The sequence below is a fragment of the Zalophus californianus genome, chromosome 8, assembly GCF_009762305.2.
Source record: "Zalophus californianus isolate mZalCal1 chromosome 8, mZalCal1.pri.v2, whole genome shotgun sequence".
Taxonomy (NCBI): Eukaryota; Metazoa; Chordata; class Mammalia; order Carnivora; family Otariidae; genus Zalophus; species Zalophus californianus.
This window is the reverse complement of record NC_045602.1, coordinates 18,001,387-18,024,828: the sequence shown is the minus strand read 5'-3', so window position 1 is coordinate 18,024,828 and position 23,442 is coordinate 18,001,387.

The window sequence follows — 23,442 nt, the reverse complement described above, 5'->3', positions numbered from 1 at the left end:
CCTCCTGGGCATTTCTTGTTGGGGAAGAGTGGTGAAGGGAACAAGGATGCTTTTGTAATAGGTTACTCCTCACGGGTCAATAAGCACAGAAGTGCCGTGTGCAAGCAACGTCAAACAGGGGCAGCTGCCCTGCTTTGTACGAATTGCACACCTCTGTAAAGTACCACCTCTGCCATGGTTTTGAGCAGCTGAACAGACTTGGTGGCAGTTAAGAAAACTTTTATCTTCCTCTACGTGGATTTTTACTTTTCTGTCTCAGAAAATGAAAGGTTTGCTTTTGGAAGTGGGATCTGTGTTTGACTCGATAGTTACCATTTGTAGGATCAGGAAGAGTGAGCAATCATATCTGCACTTCACACTAATGGGGAGATATCACAGGGGCCAGGCGGGGGCTGAACACCAGGTTCACCCTCACTTATCCTCACGCCACCCTCCCCTGTCCTATGTGTGCCATGGTGTTATTATAGTATGAATTACTTGTGCTTTGGAAAACATACTGAAGCAAATTGGTATATAGATTTTCTCAGTGAGGGGAGAATTGGATGGATTTTAAAGTCAGATAAGCCCACTCAGATAAACAACTTGGGTTTTTCTAAAAGGAGGAGGGATTCACATTGTTAAGGTGGGGACAAGAGACACCATCTAGGCAGGTAATGGACTCCAGACAGGGGAGGAAGCTGGAAACTGCAGTATGTCCACAAGACAACTCATGAGAAAGGTACCATTTTTTGTGCTTTTTGCCCCCTTTTGACCAGAAGGTTAGTCATATGCAACATGCAGTTCTTACTCTGAAATATTCCTGAATACGTTGCAAATCCTTTTGTTACCCAAACTCCCCAGTAAAACCCATATTGCCCTAGAAAGCGGCAATTGTATTGTGGGGAATTAAACACCGAGCACTTAAAGAGAGTATAACCTGCCCCGTATTCTTCCTGCCTGACTTTGAAGTCTGTGAGGAAGGAGCAACATCTTGTAGAGGAAGAGTATGGTATGCAAGCTCTAGGTGGTACCAATATCAGGAGCCCCAAGGAAACTGGGCAAAGCATGAATTCAGAAGCATACAAAGGAGATGAGTAATAGCCCAGAACAAAACACAGGGGTTGAAGGAAAACGATTCCCTCTTTCTCAAACACCTCACAGGAAATTTACCCTTAAAACCAAGATTCTATTTTCCTATACACCTAAAAACTTGACAGCAACGTTTAGACCTTTATTAAATATCTTTTATAGATATGATGAACTCTCATTACGGCCTTTGAAAAACACTGAGATATGAAAGGTGATTTTTCCTCTTTAAAATGTCCCAAGACTATGGTGCTTTTGGGATCTGCTTTGATTTACCTTATGGCCTTTGTCTGTGGTACCAGCCCTCAGACTCACTTCTTTCCAAACAATAGGACTGTCCCTACAGATTTATTCTTTTCTGTGTAATCTATCTGTTCTAATCAGGTATGAACTAGAAGGCAAGTATGGTGAACTAGAGAGGGAGAAAAAGATACCGTAAGTTGTGACTGAATGAATTGTTCATGAGTAAAAAGCAGATCAAGTTTTAGGTTAGATGTCAGCTTCTCTGGGCAGGGACCTCCCTGGAGGTACTCCTGAGAGCCCACCTGTATAGTCTTCTCTCATCTCTCAACACTGTATAGTCTTCTGTATAGTCTTCTCTCATCTCTCAACACTGTATAGTCTTCTGTATAGTCTTCTCTCATCTCTCAACACAGTGCACCATGTCTTTGTGGTTCCTTGACAGTCTCATTCCCCGGACTCTATGTTCCTTGAATTCTGGGATTGAGCCTATTTCAATGACTGTTTAACCCCATCCCCACACTTATCAAAAAGCCTGGCAGAGTGTAAGTTTCCAATGATGTTTTTAGACCCAAAAATGAATGGAACATACTACAACATTTAAAAGATTATGTTCTCCAGCTCACTCCTCTCTCCTTCACCCATGTCCATCAGCAGCCACCCCCCCCGCCACACACACAAATTACTTAAACTAGGGTTCTCGACCCTGCGCTTCGGAATCACTGAGAGAAGTCTATGTTCTCGTGTCTGGGCCCTACCAAGAGCAGCAATTTGATAACCTGTGAATACTTTTATGTATGTATGTATTTGTTAATGTTTCAATGCTACGCGATAATTAAAATGTGGAGCCAGAATTAAGAATTGCCGAGTTAGTCTATTTGGTTTTACTGGTTCCCATGCTCATCACCATGTATTTTGTAGGTACCATATTCATCATTTTGTTTCTTTTCTCCGTTTATTCGAATATTTTTTACTGTTTTTTTGAGAAGTGAATGTAAATGGTATACTTTCAAATTTTTTTCATGTCTTTTTAGTTACCAGTAAGTACAAAAGAAAATTTGGCTAAATATATAATTATTGGCTATGAACATTTTTCCTCTTCAGCAATTTATAGAAGTCCCATTAACTTCTAGCATTTACTGGCATTGAGGAGAAATGGGATATATTAGGGCAGTTGCTGTATTACCATGAGTAACTCCTTTAGCTTTGCAAATATAATATCCCCTTGAATGTCTTTGCAAATAGGAATTAGATCATTTCTAAACTTTTTTGATAGAATAACTTTGCTTCTGTTTTAACTCTTTGCAGAAGGTGGCATTGGAATTCTTTCTTCATATTGGTTGGCTTCTTTGAAACTGTTGAATATTTTCATGTGTGGCAGTTTTTCTCAGTTGGGACTATTTGTCCAAAATTGGGATTAAGCATGGTTTCTGATGGTTTCTGTCAGAAGTTTTGTGAGTGCCTATCCAATCTCTTAGGCCCCAGTGACGGGACAGATGCTTAAACCGAGTCTTTTTTTTTTTATATATATATAAATATAAGTTTCAGGTGCTCACTAAGTTGAAGAAATAAGCTACAGCTGGAGGCTGCCCGACCAGCGAATCACTGCTGGGCCAAAGATTGTCCCCCTGTGTACCAGGGAGACTAAGTCACTGTTTCAGAGGCTGCCTATGGTCTGCACCTGTGGCCTCAAGAGAAGCTGGGATTCATAGCAGCACACTGCTCTTTTGTTTGGAAAACACCTTCGCGGACATTCTGCCAGGCAGACCGGTTTCTCTTGGTGGGAGAAACTACAACAAAAGGAGGAGAGTTGGCCTGTGCAGTGGATTAACAGGAGCTAGAGTTGTTTTCAGGAGAACTGAAAAGGAGGCAAAGGAAGAAAGAACGGGCTCAGGAGGAAGAAGGGGCCCTTGGTCTGCCTGGATAGCTAGGAAATACCATAGTTACGACTGACATTGAATTTTGAGTTGTTCGCTGTTATTTGCTGTGCTTTACAACTCCTTAGTCATACCCAAATCTTTAGAAAAATACATGACAAAAAATGGGCTTGTGTCACTGGTGTTTTAAGGAACGTAGATGGAAGGACCATGTCGGGTTGAAGTGCCCTCAGAGGGCCTGTGGCGTAAGAGTTGAGGAAACAAGTTTGCCTCATTCTTAGGTATCTTCTGAAATATGGGGCAAGATCCTGGACTTTCTGTGGTGCAGTAAAAGTAGACTGGAGTCATTTTTATTTTCATTAAATAGCACGTTCTGGAGGAATTGGAGGCAAAAGATTATGTTTGCTTTTGGAAATGGAAGTGAGTCTGCTCTTGAACTTTTCAGAATACCCCAAACAACTATCATTATGCTCTTTACCTAGGATGTGGTTAAAGCCAAGGGTAAGTTAGGACTGAGTCTTCAGTCACTAAATCCTAGAACTCAAGACTCAACTGTAATTCAACTGTTAATTCCCCAATTCCTGCTTCCTTCAGCCCCAGCTTCCTGATTGAGGTGGTGTAGGCATGATTCCTCTGGAGGCTCGGTCTGCTCTCCCCAGATAGAATTTTTATTCAGATATTTAAGTGTTGCAGTGTTTTTCATAAACTTATATCTGCTATAAGTTGTTATATGTCTTATAGGAATTATCTTTTCTATGGATGGGACTCCTACATAGCAGTAATTTTATTTTATGCTTTGTATTCCTGTGAATCTAAGAGGGCAGCTGGATAACTCACTATGTCTCTTGTATAGTCAGTCTACTTCATGTTTTCATGGGGGAAATTTCAAAACTCTCTGTATTTGTTTAAACAAATGATGTTTTCAGTTGAAATTAGAGCTACCGTTCGATCCAGCAATTGCACTACTGGGTATTTATCACAAAGATACAAATGTAGGGACCCGGAGGGGTCCGTGTACCCCAATGTTTATAGCAGCAATGTCCACCATAGCCAAACTGTGGAAAGAGCCAAGATGCCCATCGACAGATGAATGGATAAAGAAGATGTGGTATATATACACAATGGAATATTATGCAGCCATCAAAAGGAATGCGATCTTGCCATTTGCAACGACGTGGATGGAACTGGAGGGTGTTATGCTGAGTGAAATAAGTCAATCAGAGAAAGACATGTATCACATGACCTCACTGATATGAGGAATTCTTAATCTCAGGAAAGAAACTGAGGGTTGCTGGAGTGGTGGGGGGTGGGAGGGATGGGGTGGCTGGGTGATAGACATTGGGGTGGGTATGTGCTATGGTGAGCGCTGTGAATTGTGCAAGACTGTTGAATCACAGATCTGTACTTCTGAAACAAATAACGCAACATATTTTAAGAAAAAAGAAAAAGAAGAAGATAACAGGAGAGGAAGAAAAGGGGAGTATGTCAGAGGGGGAGACGAACCATGAGAGATGATGGACTCTGAAAAACAAACTGAGGGTTCTAGAGGGGAGGGGGGTAGGGGGATGGGTTAGCCTGGTAATGGGTATTGAGGAGGGCACGTTCTGCATGGAGCACTGGGTGTTATGAACAAACAATGAATCATGGAACACTGCACCAAAAACTAATGATGTAATATATGGTGATTAACATAACAATAAAAAATTAAAAAAAAAAAACAAATGATGTTTTCCTTAAATGTAAACAGAAAGTAGTACAACTATGGTGCTATTTAATTAGCTTATCCCTAGTGCCTTGGGACAGAAATGAGAAATATTAAGGTACTGATGAATTTATTCTGGGGAGAGATTGGTGAATGTATTTGTTTCCTAGTGCTGCTATAACAGTTACTACAAACCTAGCATATTATCTTACTGTTCTGGAGGTCAGAAATCTAAAATGGGTCTGCAGGGCTGTGTTCCTTCTGTAGGTTCCTGGGGGAGAATCCATGGCCTTGCCTTTTCCAGCTTTTAGAGGTTTACTGTGTTTCTTGGCTTGTAGACCCTCCCTCCATCTTCAAAGACAGTATCCTAGCATTTTGAAATCTCTGTCTCTACTTTTCACTCTCTCTTTCATTGGCCTCTACTTTTGTCATGACATCTCTGTGACCTCCCTGTCCCGCTCTCATAAGTCACCTAATGAGTATATTGCGCCCACCTGTATAACACAGGATGATCTTTTCGGCTTAACATCCTTAACTTAATCACATTTGCAAAGTCCCTTTTGCCCTACAGGGTAACATACTCACAGATTCTAGGGATTGGGTGTGAATGTATTTGGGGTGCATTTATTCTACTACTACAGTGAATGAAAACCTCATGACCTGCGTGCATATGTTAGGACAACTGTTGAGATTTGCAGTGAATAGAGAATCCTACCTCAGTATTTTTTTTTTTTTTTTTTTTTTTTTTTAATTTTTTATTGTTATGTTAATCACCATATATTACATCATTAGTTTTTGGTGCAGTGTTCCATGATTCATTGTTTGTTCATAACACCCAGTGCTCCATGCAGAACGTGCCCTCCTCAATACCCATCACCAGGCTAACCCATCCCCCTACCCCCCTCCCCTCTAGAACCCTCAGTTTGTTTTTCAGAGTCCATCATCTCTCATGGTTCGTCTCCCCCTCTGACATACTCCCCTTTTCTTCCTCTCCTGTTATCTTCTTCTTTTTCTTTTTTCTTAAAATATGTTGCATTATTTGTTTCAGAAGTACAGATCTGTGATTCAACAGTCTTGCACAATTCACAGCGCTCACCGTAGCACATACCCTCCCCAATGTCTATCACCCAGCCACCCCATCCCTCCCACCCCCCAACCACTCCAGTAACACTCAGTTTGTTTCCTGAATTCCTACCTCAGTATTAAATTGTTGGGCCTAAAAACTGCTCCACAGAACAAACACCAGTCTCAGGAGCCATCTGACACCGTGGAATAAGGATACCGACAGGTGCCCCAAATGATAACCTCAGAAGATAAGGAATCATTTCATCCCAAACATTGTGCTTGCTCTTACCGCCAGCCTCCAAAGATCCAATATTGCCTACATAGAAAATTTTAACCATATCCCCATTTTTCTACTCATCCTTTAGATTTTAAAGTTAATTAATGTTGAAGCATTGTCAGATGGAGTTTTGCATGCCTGATGATTTTGGACAACACTTTGTATGTTAGTACCTCATCGTCTCTGGAGTTGCTTGCTGAGTAATTTTAGATGACTAATAACCTCATAATTAGATAAATAATTGATATGGTTCAATTATCTGCTACTTTACAACTTTATTAATATTCGTGTTGGAGCTGTAGATGCCTTTCTGCCCTTTACCTGCCTGGGAGAAAACTTAATCCTCCACAGATTTGGTGAGACGTGCTAGAGAACCCTTGCTAGACTAATCCAGGATATGTAAATTAGCCATCTTGTTCCCAAGCATTAGCAGCTGTTGTTTTTAATCAATGAGATGGTCAGCATTTGCTATAGGAGAGTGAAACCAAGTGAATGGGTTTGGTGTTCATATCATTTAAAATTTATTATTCAAGAATTCTTGGGCGCCTGGGTGGCTCAGTTGGTTAAGTGACTGCCTTTGGCTCAGGTCATGATCCTGGAGACCCGGGATCAAGTCCCGCATCGGGCTCCCTGCTCGGCGGGGAGCCTGCTTCTCCCTCTGACCCTCCCCCTCTCATGCTCTCTCTATCTCATTCTCTCTCTCAAATAAATAAATAAAATCTTTTAAAAAAAAAAAGAGAGAATTCTTAACCAAAGTAGTTGAGTTGCCTAGAGGTGGCCAGAAGACTGCTGGCTTTGGTGGTTTGTGTCTCTACGCTAGGCATGGGGTTGTGTTGTTCCATTCTTCTTAGTGGTGGGCCTCGTGCAAACTAGACTGTAGTCAATAAGGAATAACTAACAACTCAATGAACTATCAGTTGAAATAATAAATGACAGTATTTTGCAAATGCAAAAGACACTTTTTATGATTAACTGAAAAGCATCATAGAAATGTTAAACTACAGAAAACTATATACATATACTAAGAAACAGTAAAATGCAAACGGGTAAAAGTGGTGAAAAGGTACAAACTTAGAGCTATAAGATAAATAAGTCCTGGAGATGTAAGGTACAGCATGGTGACTAGAGTTAACAATACTGTATTATATACTTGAAAGATGCTAAGATCTTAAAAATTCTCATCTTGAGAAAGAAATTGTAACTATGTGTGGTGATGAATGTCAACTAATTGTAATCACTTCACGTTATATGCATGTATCAAATCATTATGTTGTATCTGTAAAACTAATACAATGTTACATGTCAACTGTATGTCAATAAAAATTTAGCACATCTCAGTGTTGAAAGAAAAAAAACCTAAACAAAATATCTTCTATTTTTTCTTAAAGGCACTATCTTAGAACTCCATTTTATTAATCATAATTTTTATATCTTTAAAATTATCCATATGATACATCACAATCTTATCTTAAGGGAGAAAACGTAATTTCTATTTTTGTCTATGTGTTTGATAACCACACTCAAATTATCTTATTCTCTGACATAATATGCATATAATTTTAAAAGAAATTTATGAAGGAACTATCACAAGCAAAAAAGGAATCTTTGGTACTGCACTGCAGAAGACTGGAGAAAGAAATCAGCATTTGCTTTGAATATTTCTTAATGAATTAGCTTCATGGGCTTAGCACAGAAGTATATAAGAAATTGAGTATTTACTCTGTTGATTCAAATTATATTAGTTCAGAAAGCTATAATTAGATGATTAGTGATTTAGATTATAGAGCTCCAAGTGGTAGATAGACTTTATTTCTCCAGAACTTGAAGCGGTTTTTAGGCAAATGTTTTCATGCGATCAAGACACATGTCATGGTTCTACATATACCAATATGTTTGTTTTATGCTATCAGTGACTTCTTTGTGCTTTACAAGAATTGGTAACTATTTAGCCTGTGCAAAGTTTGCAATTAAACAACAACAAAAAATAAAGTCAGAAGTAGGTGGTATAGACAATGTCCAGGAAATAGGAGGGATTAACAAGGAGAAAATTTTTGCCAACTGTTATCATGGACTCTTATTTACTGCTGAGTCTGGCATTCCTTGAATCTGACATTCAATTAAGATGATATAGCAAAATGGGTATGTTATTTTTGGAGTCTGAATGTTTGCTGTAGATGTTGGTTTGACAGATAATTGTGGAGAAGATCAATACTCCCTGATTAGAAACAAGTTGGTCTGTACAGGGAGACATGGACATGCTAAAGGTGGGCTTGTTAAGCAAAGGCCACTCATCATAGGGCTGTGATGCTCCATTGGTTGGAGACATTTAAGATCATCTGGAGCAAAGATTCTCCCTGACTACTCACTCTGTTGCCATTTTAACTTTTAATCAATCAGCTTATTCCTGATTAGTCAGAAACTTGAACTCTTTATAGCCATGAGAATGAAGATAAATAATCGGTGGTCAATGACCATGTTAAATGACTCGCTTATTAATACCTTTAAGCAAGTATGGTGAGGAAGAGACCAACTGAATCCAGCTGTGATAGCTGGTTGCTCAGTGAAGACATACAGCCATTGAACCTATGACCTTGCTGGAGGTGGGAGGTGGGTAGAAGCTGACTCTACCAAGAACACCAGCAACTTCACACGCACAGTCTTGCCTCCCCACTTCCTGTTCTTAGGACATTTAGGAATTTTCCGTATTCTCACCTGTAGGAAGACTTAACACTTTGAAAGTGTTCTTTTTTTTTTTTAAATGGGCTCCACGTGGGGCTTGCACTCATGACCCTGAGATCAAGACAGACCTGAGCTGAAATCCAGAGTTAGACCCTTAACCCACTGAGCCACCCAGGCACCACAAAAGTGTTCATTTTTATAAGTGGATTAAGAATCCAGTCATCAGAATATGCAAATGTGGCTCTAGGTCCATTCCCTTCCAGCAACAAAGGGTGGTGGTAATGTTGTCAAGTTCCACATGGTTTTATAGACGTGGAAACCAGTAGTTATCACCAGTCCTCCCAAATAGGAGGAAGGGATGTAGGAGAGTGCTGTGCTGGACATAAGGTAGCCACTCCAGCTCATATTTCAATGCTTCAGTGTCCAGCCTTCTCTGTACGGGCCCCATTCCAGTGACCTTTCTTGTAGGCTATGTATTTAAGACCTGGGAAAGGCTGTAATCTCCCCAGTCTGTCTGAAAGTAGAAAAAAACAATCCCTCTTTCATTCTTAAAGGAGTTAGTTGTTGCAATGATTAAATAAGGTGTTGCTTCAAAATACTTTGTGGTCAGAATCAGGCAGTTGAGACATTACATTTTTTTAAGCTGATTTCATGTAATGCTTTTCTGGAAATAACCATAATGCTCTTTTTCCTCAAGGAAGTAATTTTAAGGCTGCTCAGATCCAGTACAGTTTGCATATTCAATGAGTAAAAATGATTAGAAATACAGGACTAATCTTGTCAGAGAAATGTGTCACTCTTGCTAGGAAAACCGGAAGTATGAAACTGTCCCTCCCACTAGCAGGGGCTGGGGGAGAGAACTGCATTCTGTGAAGTCATAAACTATAATTTCAAAGTTTAAATGAAATCTTTTGGAATACAAAAGGAGACCTTGAACTAAGTTTGAGGTGGATGCTGTAGAGAACTGAACTGAATAGATTTGCTTACAAAAATGAAAGTACTTTGGTTTGGTTTTGTTTTTCCTTTGTTTGTTTTTAGGGCAACGGAGAAGAGAGAGCCAGTAGGGAAAAAAGGGAGAAGAGAGACTGAGCAAGTCACTTAACTGTGTGAAAAAAATGCTCATGAGGATAGGAGAGACATTCCTTGTCTCATGTGAAGTCTCTGGAGTTGTTAAACATAAGCCTGCTTTGTCTCCTCAAGACAGAATGAGTTCCCTGCCCTATAGAATTAAATTTCATTGTGCATGAGTACATGCATGAGATCATGGGGGCATGGTGGCTAGGATAAACAACAGGTCAGTAGGTAGGTACATAATAGATAGATACTCGTGAAAAACGCCGTAAAGATCTCATGGAAGTTTGATACCTACTAATACTGGGTGGTCTGGATAGGCCTGCCTGAGAAGGAAGGGCTCAGGTCTACAAAGCACTAAGGTAATGGAGTTCCAGTTTGAGCAGATAACAAGTTCAAAGTTAACATTCAGGTGTCCAGGAGTATACATCTTTATTAATCATAGAGCAAACATTCAATCAATTTCTTCAATGAATGACCAAATAAAAGGACAAATGAAAAAATAAACTATATAAACAACTTGGCTTGACCATGGTTTCCAAACCAAAACAAATTTACAGTGTGTTTTCTCATAAAAATCTAAAATAGGTTTATGGCAGGTAGAAATTACGAATAGGAGATCATATTAGTAGGAGCAGCCCTCATGGTGACTGTCAGAATTAATGGAGATAGTTAGTCATCTCTGATTTTAAGTGGGACAATCTCTGTTAGGCAATATGGATTATGCCACTTGAATAAAATTGTAGTTTTATGAATAACTTATTCCTAAATTTGGGGGTTCTTCAGGGCTACTTGCAAATGCGAAACAAATCTGAATCACAGTCTCCAGGAGGTTAAAGTTTCCGGTGGGGGAATGCTCTATTTTGTCATGTTGCCATTTAGAATTGTTTTATGCATCTCAGTGCAAAGTAAAAATGTAAAGGGATCATCACTTAGTAATAAACTGTAGACTTCTAGACAAACATTTTAACTGATTTATATCTGTTTTTCCTCTAGGATAGCTATAGTATTTGATCTATCTGTTCTCCAACTGATCAGTGATAGCTGGGGGAACATTTCCTTAGCTGTATGCAAATCGACCATGAAATGCGGAAAGCCAGGCTCTATGCCCACGGAGTGCGATCTGTTATGAATATCAGCTGTAGAAATACTGAGCCATTCATCAAACAGCACACTGAAGACCTTAAGAGTAATTGATTGGTCGAGTCACATGGTAGTGTCAGGATATATACTTAAAAGAGCCCTGAGCACTCCTGGGATGTTCAATAATCAAAAGTAGCATTATCAGAGACGAGTCAGAAATCATTACTTCATTGTTGGATACATAGAGATAGCTCCACTTAAAGTATTTGTCTTGCAAAATTTCTGAGAGAGGAAAAATAGAATTTAAATAAGTTGTTGACAAACTAAAAAGTAAAAGTCAAGAAAAATTATTTCCCTATATTCAGGGAAACAGGATTTAAACCATCTTATTTTGGGTCACTACTATATTTTTAGGCTTTCACCTCCTGACATCTAAGCAGAGGGGAAAATGTAAGAATAGAAAAACCTAATTTCCCAGTGAAGGTAAGAAAATATGTAAGGTTACTGAGGAATGGGGCATTTGTATCAGAAGCTTTGACAAGTTTGAGAAAAACTTGAGTCTCCATTCCTACTTTCTGTCACAGAGGTCGGGAACTCTCTCAGGAACCGGACAGATGGGGTTTAAATCTGAGCTCTGGGTTCCATTACTAATCCTGTTTGATGTTGTGCAGGATACTTAACTTTTACATCTGTGTCCTTTATATATAAAAGCTATCAATTATTATCTTCAGAATTATTAAAAGGATTAAGCAAGGTAATGTATTCCTAGTATTTATTTAGTAGCTGTATAAGCGTACAAAAATGACATTAAGTAGTTATAATAATACTAGTAACAATAACCACATTTCTTCCATAAACATAAGAATGAATAATTATAGAAAAAGATGAACAGGAATGTAGTGGAAGAAAGCATAAATGTGTCAGAACAATAATACATGCATGCAAAACATTGGAGATTTTTATGGATAAAATCAGGACTTTGGGTTGTAATTTTGGCAGTAATAACTCAGGCATCCTCTGGCACCTGTATTGCTAAAACACCTTGGCTCTTGGCCGGGAATGGGGACAGTGGAGGGCAAAAAATGATTCTAGGAGCCCAGAACCTGCTGCTGCTGCTGCTGCTGCTGCAGACTTACCTATCTTCAGTGCCCTTGAACCTTAAGAGCCCAACGCTGGGAAGCTAACAGCCGCACCAGGGGAAGCAAGTGCTTGTCAAGGTTAGTCATCAAGAACTCCAAAGACTACAGTGGGCGTATTTTATGCCAACACAGAGAAAAGATCACACCTGTGGTATCTCGTTGAACCAGTTCATGTAGACTAGTAAATACGAAAGCAGTTACTGAATTAACTGGACTGAATGGATCTGATTATTAAGAGGAAATACATTTGTTGCAGTGATAGCTGGGGGAACATTTCGTTGGCTGTATGCAAACTGACCATGAAGTATATCTGGACAAGAAAGCCTGGGGGCGGGGGAGTGGTTCCTAGGACACTTCAGAAACTCCATACAAGGACTCACTCTTCAGGAATGGAAGTTTGAGTTGTTCAAGAAGTATAAGATCCTCAGCAACGGATGTGCTGGTTGAGGGTAAAGGAATCTGGGAACGTAGTGTGAAAGATGGAAATTAGAAATACCAACTGTGGCCATATGATCAGTTGCGGAAACAAGAACCAGCAATGCATGTGTCTTTTCTCCTTTGTTATATACATATTTTTAATATATTAAACAATTTTTGTTCTCTCACTTCTTTTACATAAGGTATGTTACTGGCTTTAAACTTCATAGTCTAATCTTTAGGTTATAGTATCTCAGGGTGGGATTTTGACAGGATCAAGAATGAACAATGTGTAGGGCACCTGGGTGGCTCAGACGGTTAGGCGTCTGCCTTCAGCTCAGGTCATGATCCCAGGGTCCTGGGATTGAGTCCCGCATCGGGCTCCCTGCTCAGCTGGGAGCCTGCTTCTGCCTCTCTCCCTGCTCATGCTCTCTCTCTCTCTCTCTGTATCTCTGTGTCTCAAATGAATAAATAAAATCTTTAAAAAATGAACAATGTGGAGGAATAGAAATGGACACTGAAGGAGCCACGGGTTTTCTCTTTCAGGGAGGGAATGAGTAGGTTTCATGTGTGCAAGAAATGGTTGCACTACATGAAAGAGAAGCAAGTGGATCTTGCTATTCTCACCGTTGAAGGTGATGAATATGTATCTATAAGGCTGTGTATGACTATGGAGTAGCTGAATGTTTGGATTGGCCCTCTCGACCTCTATTTCACATTCCTTCTATTTGGAAGATTTGGAAAGGTAAAAATAAATTTTCCAGACTCTTTTGCAGCTAGGGTTCTGGGTATTAATTAGTTTCTACCAACTAAATGTACTCACATAAGATTAGGACAACAGACCCATCTCCATGTGTCTATGTTGGCTGACAAGTAAACTCTACTACACATTAGTGTCTGGAGGGGATTCATTTGTCATCAGCTTCATGGGTTTGAGACCATCGTGGTGGTGACAACAGCAGCAGTATAAAAGCAGATACTTCCTGCCGTTGGGTCTGTGTCATGAAGGTGTCACCTTGAAAAGTAGATTTAGTAGGAGCCCCTTGACTTCAGCTCTCTAGCCTTTTCAATGATTTCTACATTAAACCCAATTTTGCTTGAAAAACCTAGAATGGTTTTGTTTTCCTGCACTGAACCTGTGTTGTTTAGGAATTTCTTTTGAAAGAGCTACAGTAAAACATCTGGAACAAACAACTTGAGACCAAGTTATATTCCACGGCTCCAGGTGAATCAGAACCCCATCATTAAGGGCCTAGCATCAAAGAGGAATACAGAAGATTCAAAAACAAAGTTGTTTGATGAGTGGATGGATGAGAGTACTTTAAGAAAATAAAAGGGAAAATTAATAGGAAAAGGAAGTTATTTGAGATGTAATCTGCTTCTAAAAATACAAGTGACTTTTAGAAATAACAACTGAATGAATTAACGTTAATAGAGAATGAATTCTAGAGAGAAAATTAGAGCTATTTGTTAAGTCCTTTACTGTGTACAGGCATTGTACTAAATGATTCTCGAGCATAATGTCATTTAAGCCTCATAACCACTACATAAGGTAAGTGCTATTATTATTGCCATTTTGCAGATGCAGAAACTAAAGTTCTCAGATGTCAGGTTCTGTAGTATTTAACACATGTATTAGACCATGGATTAGAACCCCAAAGGTTTACCTTTAGATCCTGTCTCATTAATGATTATACCATTTTGCCTCTCAGTGATCTGTAGGGCATATTTTCTGAACAGATAACTAGAGAACATGTCAGCTAGAATGGTACCTGAAGTTTGATTTGTCTAGTGGTTTTCTGCTAGTGGCAATTTTGCACGTAGCAGATATTTGGAAATGTCTGGAGATATTTTTTAGTGTCATGATTGGGGGAGGAGGTGTGCTAGCTGACATTTAGGGGGTAGAGGCCAGAGTTGCTACTATATATTCTACAATGTGCAGAATATTGCCCACAAGAAGGAATTACCTGATTGCAAATGTCAATAGCGTCAAGATTGAGAAACCCTGAGTTAGCCAAATATTTCCCAAACCGTCCTATGGAATTTCTGTATACTATGTAAAAAAGCTTTGTGGTTTAAAGAAAAAATTGTGAATGCTATATAGTCTATTCCCTTTTTGAATAATCTCTATGAGGATTATATTTTAAATCTTATTTTAACATATAATTTAAAATTCTGAAAAGTCCTCCAACAAAGACACCTGCTTACCTTTTACTCCATAGAGAGATGCATAGTTTGGATTGCAGATGGCGGTGCTCATGCCAGTCATAAGTGACTTAACCAAAGTATTGGAAGAAAGAGCCAAAATTAAAATGCTATTCTCTTGACACCAACTCTAGAAACTGTGAGTTTTTTTTTTCTGGCAAAAGATACATTACCCTTAATTTAAAGAGTTGAATATTTAAATCAAAAATGATCCAACAAAATGTAATAAACCACAGATTATAAATCCTATTTCATCCAGTTGGCAGAAATCAAATAAACTTCATATGTATACAAGATTTTATTATCTGTATCAACACATTCCTCCCAGTTGAAGGCAGAGAGAGGATGAAGTGACTATGCACCTCTACAGAGGTTCTTTCTATTAGTAACCTATCTTTTACCACCGGCTATGACAAATAGAGTTAGTTTTATAAGCAGGACAGGGGCTAATGGCAGGTGATGGGTTAACCTTACAAGGCTATTTCTGCTTGCCAGTCTTGTCTTTGATTATTAAGCTATATGCCTGCCTCGGCCTTTGTTTTCTTTGGAAAACTGACTATACATACAATGTTCTTTCTTTACATCCTGCCACTGTCCCATATTGCATGTTGGACATGCAATGTCCTCATGTTCCCTTGCATGATCCTTAGAAGAGTAGAAGGTAATATAAAGCTATTGAGCAGTGTTTTCTTTGAAAGATGCAGATAAACCATTTCTTCAGTGAAACGTCTAAAAGGAGCCCATCAGGAGAAACAAAAGCCTTCAAATGGTATTTCTCGCTATGCTCCAGATTGAATTGGAAGAGAAGTGTCTGCCATGCCGATTTCTGATCCTTTTCTGCACAGCCTAATGAATGGCTTGGCATACCTCTGGGTTCCTTCAGACTTGGGCACAAGTGCTTTTTTCTTTGTCATAATGAGATTTAATCAAGCAAAGCCAAAACCATTGCTGCAAGTTAAACACTCCCCAGGGAGGGGGAGCCAATGACTCGGGGAGTAATGAACCTCTATTTAACTTTCAGATTTTGTTAATAACAGTTTGACTTGTACTGGTTGGAGCTAATTAGTTGCTACAGCTTCTCCATTAGTGGCTTATAAAATGGGGCTTACCTTGTGCATGTTAAGCAATTTTCTCAGTGTGGGTCATTTTAGAGAAAATAGAAGGAAACTAAGTGTCTTAAACATGCACGATTATTGCATTTTGTTGTGGTTTCCTTTCATATGGCGTTTCAGGAATGTCTGCAGATCCAATTCTGACAACTTAAGAAGCGTGTACTAAGATTAAATAATTTGGGTTTATTTGGGATCAGCCCAGTTAGTTGTGAGGCAGTAAGGAATGGAGTTTATCTGTATCTCATAGATGACCTGATGTAGTGTAAATTCTGTTTTGGTAGCAGTATGAATTTACACTGCCGTGGTGTAGATTCTGTTTTGGTAGCAGTATGAAAAGTAGGGTGCTGTTGATATTGAGTAATAAGCTGAAGCTTCTTAGAATGAAAGGTATTCACTGTATTCTTAGGCTTACGAGGTTTGGCATTGTTCCCAAAGCAGTTGCCTTCACCATTTATATTCTCTTCTAGAATAGTATTCTCAAGTAAAACCAGGGAAGGAGCTTGATTACAGCATAGCATTTAAAAGACACTGGAAGGGGTGCCTAGCTGGCGTCTGCCTTCGGCGCAGGTCATGATCCCAGGGTCCTGGGATCGAGCCCCGCATTGGGCTCCCTGCTCCGCGGGAAGCCTGCTTCTCCCTCTCCCACTCCCCCTGCTTGTGTTCCCTCTCTCGCTGTGTCTCTGTCAAATAAGTAAATAAAATCTTTAAAAAAAAAAATAAGGTAAAAAAACAAAACCCCAGAAAACAGCAAAGTTCTGTTACTGTTGTGGTTTTTTTACCTTTTTCTCCCCCCTTTTTTATTAACGGAGTGTGCTGGATGTCTCTATAATTTTGTTCAGATGACTGCAGAACCTGGAAAAGCTGTTGCTGCTATTGATGCATAACATACTGCTATTGGTCTTTTTATATAAATAAATATATATATGTATATACATACATATACATATATATATAAACAATTTGAATTTTTGGAAACTTTAGCTGTGCTGTCAACTTTGGAAAAAGTATCCCAGTTGTACTGTGTTGGGTTGGCATTGCACAGAAATTAACAGCCATATTGGTCTAGAAATGTTAAACATAATTTTTTCCATTGGTACGGGGTAACGCACTGTATGAAATATGTAAGGTCTTATCTACATGGGTTTGATTACAGAAACTGATAAAGTATTCTCTAAATAAAAATAAATAAAAAATAATAAAAAAGGAATGAAAGATACTGGAAAAAGGATCACACAATATCAGGGCAAGGAGCAAGGAAACAATGCATGAGCCCAGGCCCTGGTGGTTTTAGAAGGAGATGTTTATGGTAATTATGGAACGTGCCTTGAGACCAGGGTATTTTAAATCCCAGTGTGATATTCTTAACCCCAATGTCACTAGATTGCAGGCTGAATTTGGAGGTGGAGGCCATCCAAAGTAGGAGTGGGAGACAGAAGGGCCTAGTACATGCTGTGGATCACTAAGGTATAGGTGTATTTCCCTCAGCCCATGGTCTCCCTTTTGGCCTGGGCTGATCTTGTAAACTTAGATCTCTGGGCTGATGTTTTGTGTTCTGTACAGCCCTTACCACATGTCTTTATGTCCTATGTCTCAGCTTCTCAGTTTCGAAAGATTTGGAATCTGATCTTTATGGTATTTGGGGTTCTACAATGAATAGAATTAACATGCTGTTAGGATGTATTAGCTAGGTAGCTTGATTTCCTAATAGGAAGGGCTCTAGGCTATTTTAAGTCCTGGGCACCTGATGGAAAAATTGAGGAAGGAAAGGTGGGACAGAACTTGGGGTGGTCTTGACTTAGAGCAAAATTAGACTCACAACGCCATCTACTAAACCTAGTAATATCCCAACATTGGGTTTTAAACCACTCACTCAGCATAAGCAGGCAAAGTTGAGTAAACTTGGTCCTGACGTTACGTACTTGACTACTGCATCCATTCCAGAAGTCTATAAAACCTTCATTTTTATAGGTGTCACATCTTAAAATCTGAAATGTGACATATTCATCTGTAATAACAAATTTTCAATTAAGCAAGATATACCCAAGGGTTGTAACCTCTCCATCTCTGGTGCCAGAATGCAGATGTTCTTAACAAACAGAATGAAAAACTGATTTGGTGACATACATAATGAAATGCATTTTTAGTTCTGGCTGTTCATTTAACATTAACAAAATGGGTTAATCCTTCAAATGACACAGAAATCCCTCTGTGTGGCCATCAGTGTATCTGATAGTTAACAATCCAATGCTTACCCATCTAATGCGTGATGTGCCCTAGAAAGTAGTCCTTGGTCCTTAGGGAAGCTGGTGCCTTGTAACAGGTTTAGTCTGAGAACTCTCTTTGGAGTAAAACGGACCCAGCACACATTGTTTTTAGGTGCTGAGGATAAAAGACCTATATTCTAAAGAAACACATGAATACTTTTTGTGAGTATTAAAGGGTTTGTAGCAATGCACAAATGCTCCAGTAACATAATATCAATCCTACTAAAGTATATTATTCAAGTAGAAAATTTTGGAACCCAGAGGAGTAGAAATATGTCTTCATTTACTTTGTACTATGCTTTGTTCTTCTCTGTATATGGGCTCTAGAGGTGGAGCATTTCTTCCCTACGGGAAGCTTCTCAGAAGCTTCTCAGCCTTGGCAGAGATTGCCCTTGTGTTCTGACTGGTTTCCTTATCAGAGCTTCCCATTTGCCACAGAAAGTAATGTAGCAAAGAGGAGTACAAAATGCAGTGATTTTTATGGAATGTGAAAGAAGAGGCGGAGACTTTGGGGAAGATAACCATGAAAAATCTCTATGAATCCATGGTTTCTTGAGTTTTCTTGAGGATATTGGAAGGCATAATTGTGAGAAAACTGGAAATGGAAGAAGACATTGCAATATGGAAACCAACATTCTCCATTCAGTTCTCTTTAGAGTCAGTTGAAAAGTGTGGACTCCGTTTAGGTACCACTAGCCCTGGGATATTAGTATAGTTCAAGATTTCATAAAGTAACCCTACATTGCCCTCAGGACAGGAAGAGGCCACTACCAGGAAAGGTCCTGGTATTACGGTTTTAATATTGTCTACTGTTGCATCTTTATCTTTCAGAGTTTGTTTATTAGAACCAGCCCTGACTCATTTAGGTCTCGCTGTGGCAAATAAATGAAAAGATGAGGTCAGGGTACACAAATTTTCAATGTATTTAATTAACCTGGTAGTTTATTAATTATAGAATTAATATATGCCTGTGGGTAAAAAATAATCCACTCATCAAAGAAAAACAAAAAATACAAATTAAAAGTTTCCTTCCCCCACTCAGAAAACTTAGTTTCACTCCTGAGAGACAAATGGTATTAACGGCTTTTTGTTTTTCTTTTGATGTGGTGATCTTTTTTCTTTAAACAGTGAACTCCTAGATCTGTTCTGTGACATGTCATCAATACATAGAATTTTTGAAATGACCATGAAAATTGGAGATGCATTATATTTATATCATTAAACACCTACCCTCCCCAACTTTACTGCCTAATTGTTAGAACATACATTGAATGAGTGAGAAAGTATTTCATTTCTCTTTTGACTGATGTCATTAATTAAAATGATAAGTTTAAATTAGTTTTTCCTGTTGTATCAATTTTGGAAAGAATCTGTTGCTCTTTGCTTAATGAAAGATGTAGAATTAGGGCACTTACTGTCCCTTACTAACATTCCCATTAATCCTTTTTCATTTTGGTGGTCATTTTGTTATTTTACATCAAAGGTCATAACATCATAACATCTCTTGTATCTATAATTGGATTTTTTATTGTGTCTGCAGTTTGTTTTTAGAACATGATCTCAATATAAAACTTCAAGCACAATTAAATAGAATGAGTGTATCTTTAGAGAAGAAAATGTAATCTAATGTCATTAAAAGTTATTGCTTAAAGAAGAATCTATCTGGTGTCCATAACTGATGAGCTCTCATTTCTGGATCAGGTTCAGTTATCAATCTTTTAATCATGTAAACAGATTTCTTTTGCATTTGTTCCCAGTACTTCATGGCTATTAATGATTTGACTGTATCTACACATCTATGGAAAATATTTTTCATCAAAATTTTGAAGATCTAATTTTTCTATAGATCCAGTATTACTGATATGAAGTCTGATAGTCTGGAATAAGTAACTTGTTTTACTTTTGAGACACTTTATACTGTTCTCTTTTTCCTTAGAGTTGTGAAAAATCATGAATGTCCAGGTTTAATGGTATTTTTTGCCATTTTTTTCTTTTTCAAGTTCTTATTTAAATTCCAATAACATACAGTGTAATATTAGTTTCAGGTGTAGAATTTAGTGATTCATCACTTATATACAACACTCAGTACTCATCACAAGTGCCCTCCTTAATCCCATCACGCATTTAGCCCATCCCCACCCATCTCCCCTCCAGCATCCCTCAGTTTATTCTCCATAGTTATACCTCTGTATTCTCTATAGTCTGTTTTCTGGGTGCCTCTCCAACCTCCGCCATTAATTCTATTTCAGAAAACATAGGCATTTAATATCTAAAATGTTTTCCCCTATATCTATTGTTTCGTTGATTATTTCCCCCCTTCTATTCTTTCTGCTTTTTCATTCTGGAACTTTTATTAGGAATAAGTTGAAAACTTATAACTAATTTCTCACTTACTTTGCATACTTATTCCATTGCTTTGTTCTTTGTTCTCTATATTTTGGACACTTATTTCAACTATATTTGCAGATAACTATCTTGCTTTTTTATTCATGTCCATCTTATAATTCAGAAGATCTACTCTTTGAAAATTTAAGCAACTTACCAAGTATATATTTTATAATTAGTACATAACACATTATATAATTATCTTATATATATGATGTATATGGATTTATACATTTTTAGTCTCAGATTAGTCCATTTAAAACAGTCTGGTACTGTTTTATGAGTACATTTTTTAAAGCTTGTGTCTGTTTACTGCCTTGTCTATTTTCCTCAGACAAGGGTCCTTGTTTACTCTTGTTGGCATTCTAGTTCAATTTTTTTTTCTTCTCAGATGCTTAATAATTTCTAGATATCTTTGGATATCTGTGAACAAAGAATTATGCTAGAAGGAGATTACAAAGGAAAAAAAAGGCAATCATGGTGGGTGCCCATCTTCTGCATAAGCTGGAAGGCTTTCTCTTTTTGAACTGAAATCCAATATGAAAATAATGAGACTTTTCTTTTTTGTCCTACAGATTTTCTTTGGTATTAACAAAAGTAGGAATTTCTAATTGCACAATTACATCATCACTGGAAGCACAATATACAAAAATGATGGCTCTTTGGAGGAAAAAGAAATCTCATTTAGATACAAAATCCAAGTCTGTCAAAGTTATTTTTAGTTTGGAGTAGTTGTAACTCATAAAATATCAGATAAAAATAGGAAATCATACTTCATAGTTGATATTATTTTAGTGTGCTTCACGTTCAAAAAATTTTATCAATATGTTTGGGTATCTAATCCCACTAATAGGAACATTCTGTGAAAAGGCAGTTTTGTCTAGGTCTGGGAGTAAGCCCTAAATCTAGTCATTTATTTATTTAACTAGTGTTTGTTCCATTTCTACCATATACCAAGCATGTCACTGCAAACTGGGTTTACAGTGGTGAACAAAACACAGTGGATTTCTTTCCATGGTAGATGAGGAAGATCTAAAGCAGACTGACAACCAATAAGTTATAGATGTAATATATGATGGAAAATTATAAGGTTCTAAGAGAAAATAAATATGAGTAATCAAATATTCTCCTTTAGGGAAGTGATACTTAAACTTAACAAAATTAGGAGAAGAGAAGGGCCTCTGATAATAGAGTGTGGTCACGTGAACATCCAGAAAGATGAAATAGCAGATGGGAAAGCCTGATACAGGACCAGACAAGTACATTATAGGATTAATCAAAGGGCAATGTCATTTGGAAGGAAGAAAATTTTTCAAGGCAAGGTTGGAGAGCAAGAAAGAGGCTACAACATGCAGGACTTATCCTAAGGAAAATTAGAAGTTACTGGCTTATTTTGGAAATTAGAAGTTACTGGATTATTTAAAATGTTTGGGTAGAGTGATCAGATTTGCAATTTAAAAATCAATTTGCTTCCCTGCAGATGGTGAATAAGTCAATCAAATAGAATTGAGAGTCCAAAAATAAACCTATATGTCTATGATCAATTGATTCTCAACAGGGTACAAGACACTTCATTGGAGAAAGAATAGTTTTTTTCAACAAAGGTTATGGGCAACTTTAATCCATATTTAATCCAGGTGTCATATTATATTCAAAGATTAACTCAAAATGGGTCAAATCTAAATGTAAGAGAAACAACTATAGATGTCTTAAAAGTAAACATAAGCCTGTGACCTTGGATTAGGTTTAGTTTCTCAGATATGACACCAAAAATATAAGTCACCAAAGAAAAAAGTTACGGAAATTGGATTTCATCAACATTAAAACTCTTTTAATGTCAAAAGACATTATCAAGGAAGGGGAAAGACAAACCACAAAATAAGATAATATTTGCAAATCATATGTCTGATTTAAGGTCCCGTATTTAGAACATTAGAAGAACTCTTAAAGCTCAACAATAAAAGACAAATGATCCAATTAAAAAAAAAAATGAGCAAAAGATTTGAGTAGATTTTTCTTCAAAGGAGACAGACAACCAATAAGCAAGCACAGGGAAAGAACATCACTAATCATTAGGGAAACTCAAATCAAAACCACAGTAAGTCACTACTTCATATCCATAAGATGGCTGTAATCACTAGATGAATAACAGTAAGTGTTGGTGAGGATCTAGTGAAATTGGACAGCTTATGTAATGTTGGTGGCAACATAAAATGGCCCAGCCGCTTTGGAAAGTTTGGCAGTTCTTTAAAAATTTTAAACATGGAGGGGCGCCTGGGTGGCTCAGTTGGTTAAGCGACTGCCTTCGGCTCAGGTCATGATCCTGGAGTCCCGGGATCGAGTCCCACATCGGGCTCCCTGCTCAGCAGGGAGTCTGCTTCTCCCTCTGACCCTCTTCCTTCTCGTGTTCTCTATCTCTCATTCTCTCTCTCTCAAATAAATAAATAAAATCTTTAAAAATTTTAAACATGGAGTTAATGTATGACCCAGCAAGCCTACTACAATGTATATACTCAAAAGAATTGAAAACCTATGTCCACACAAAATTTGTACAGAGATATTCTTAAGCAGCATTGTTCATAATAGTCCAAATATGAAAACAATCCAAATATTCATCAGCTGATGAATGGATAAACAAAATATGGCATATCCATGCAGACATGATTCCATTTGCATGCCTAGTTCAGACTAGGCAAATCCATAGAAATAAGAACTAGCTTAGTGGTTGCCAGGGGTTGGGGGAAAGGGAGAATGGGAGTGACTGCTAATGGATACAGTGTTTCTTTTAGGGTCATGAAAATAATTTGGAATGTATGCACAAACTTGTGAATATACCAAAACCTTCTGAATTGTATGCTTTA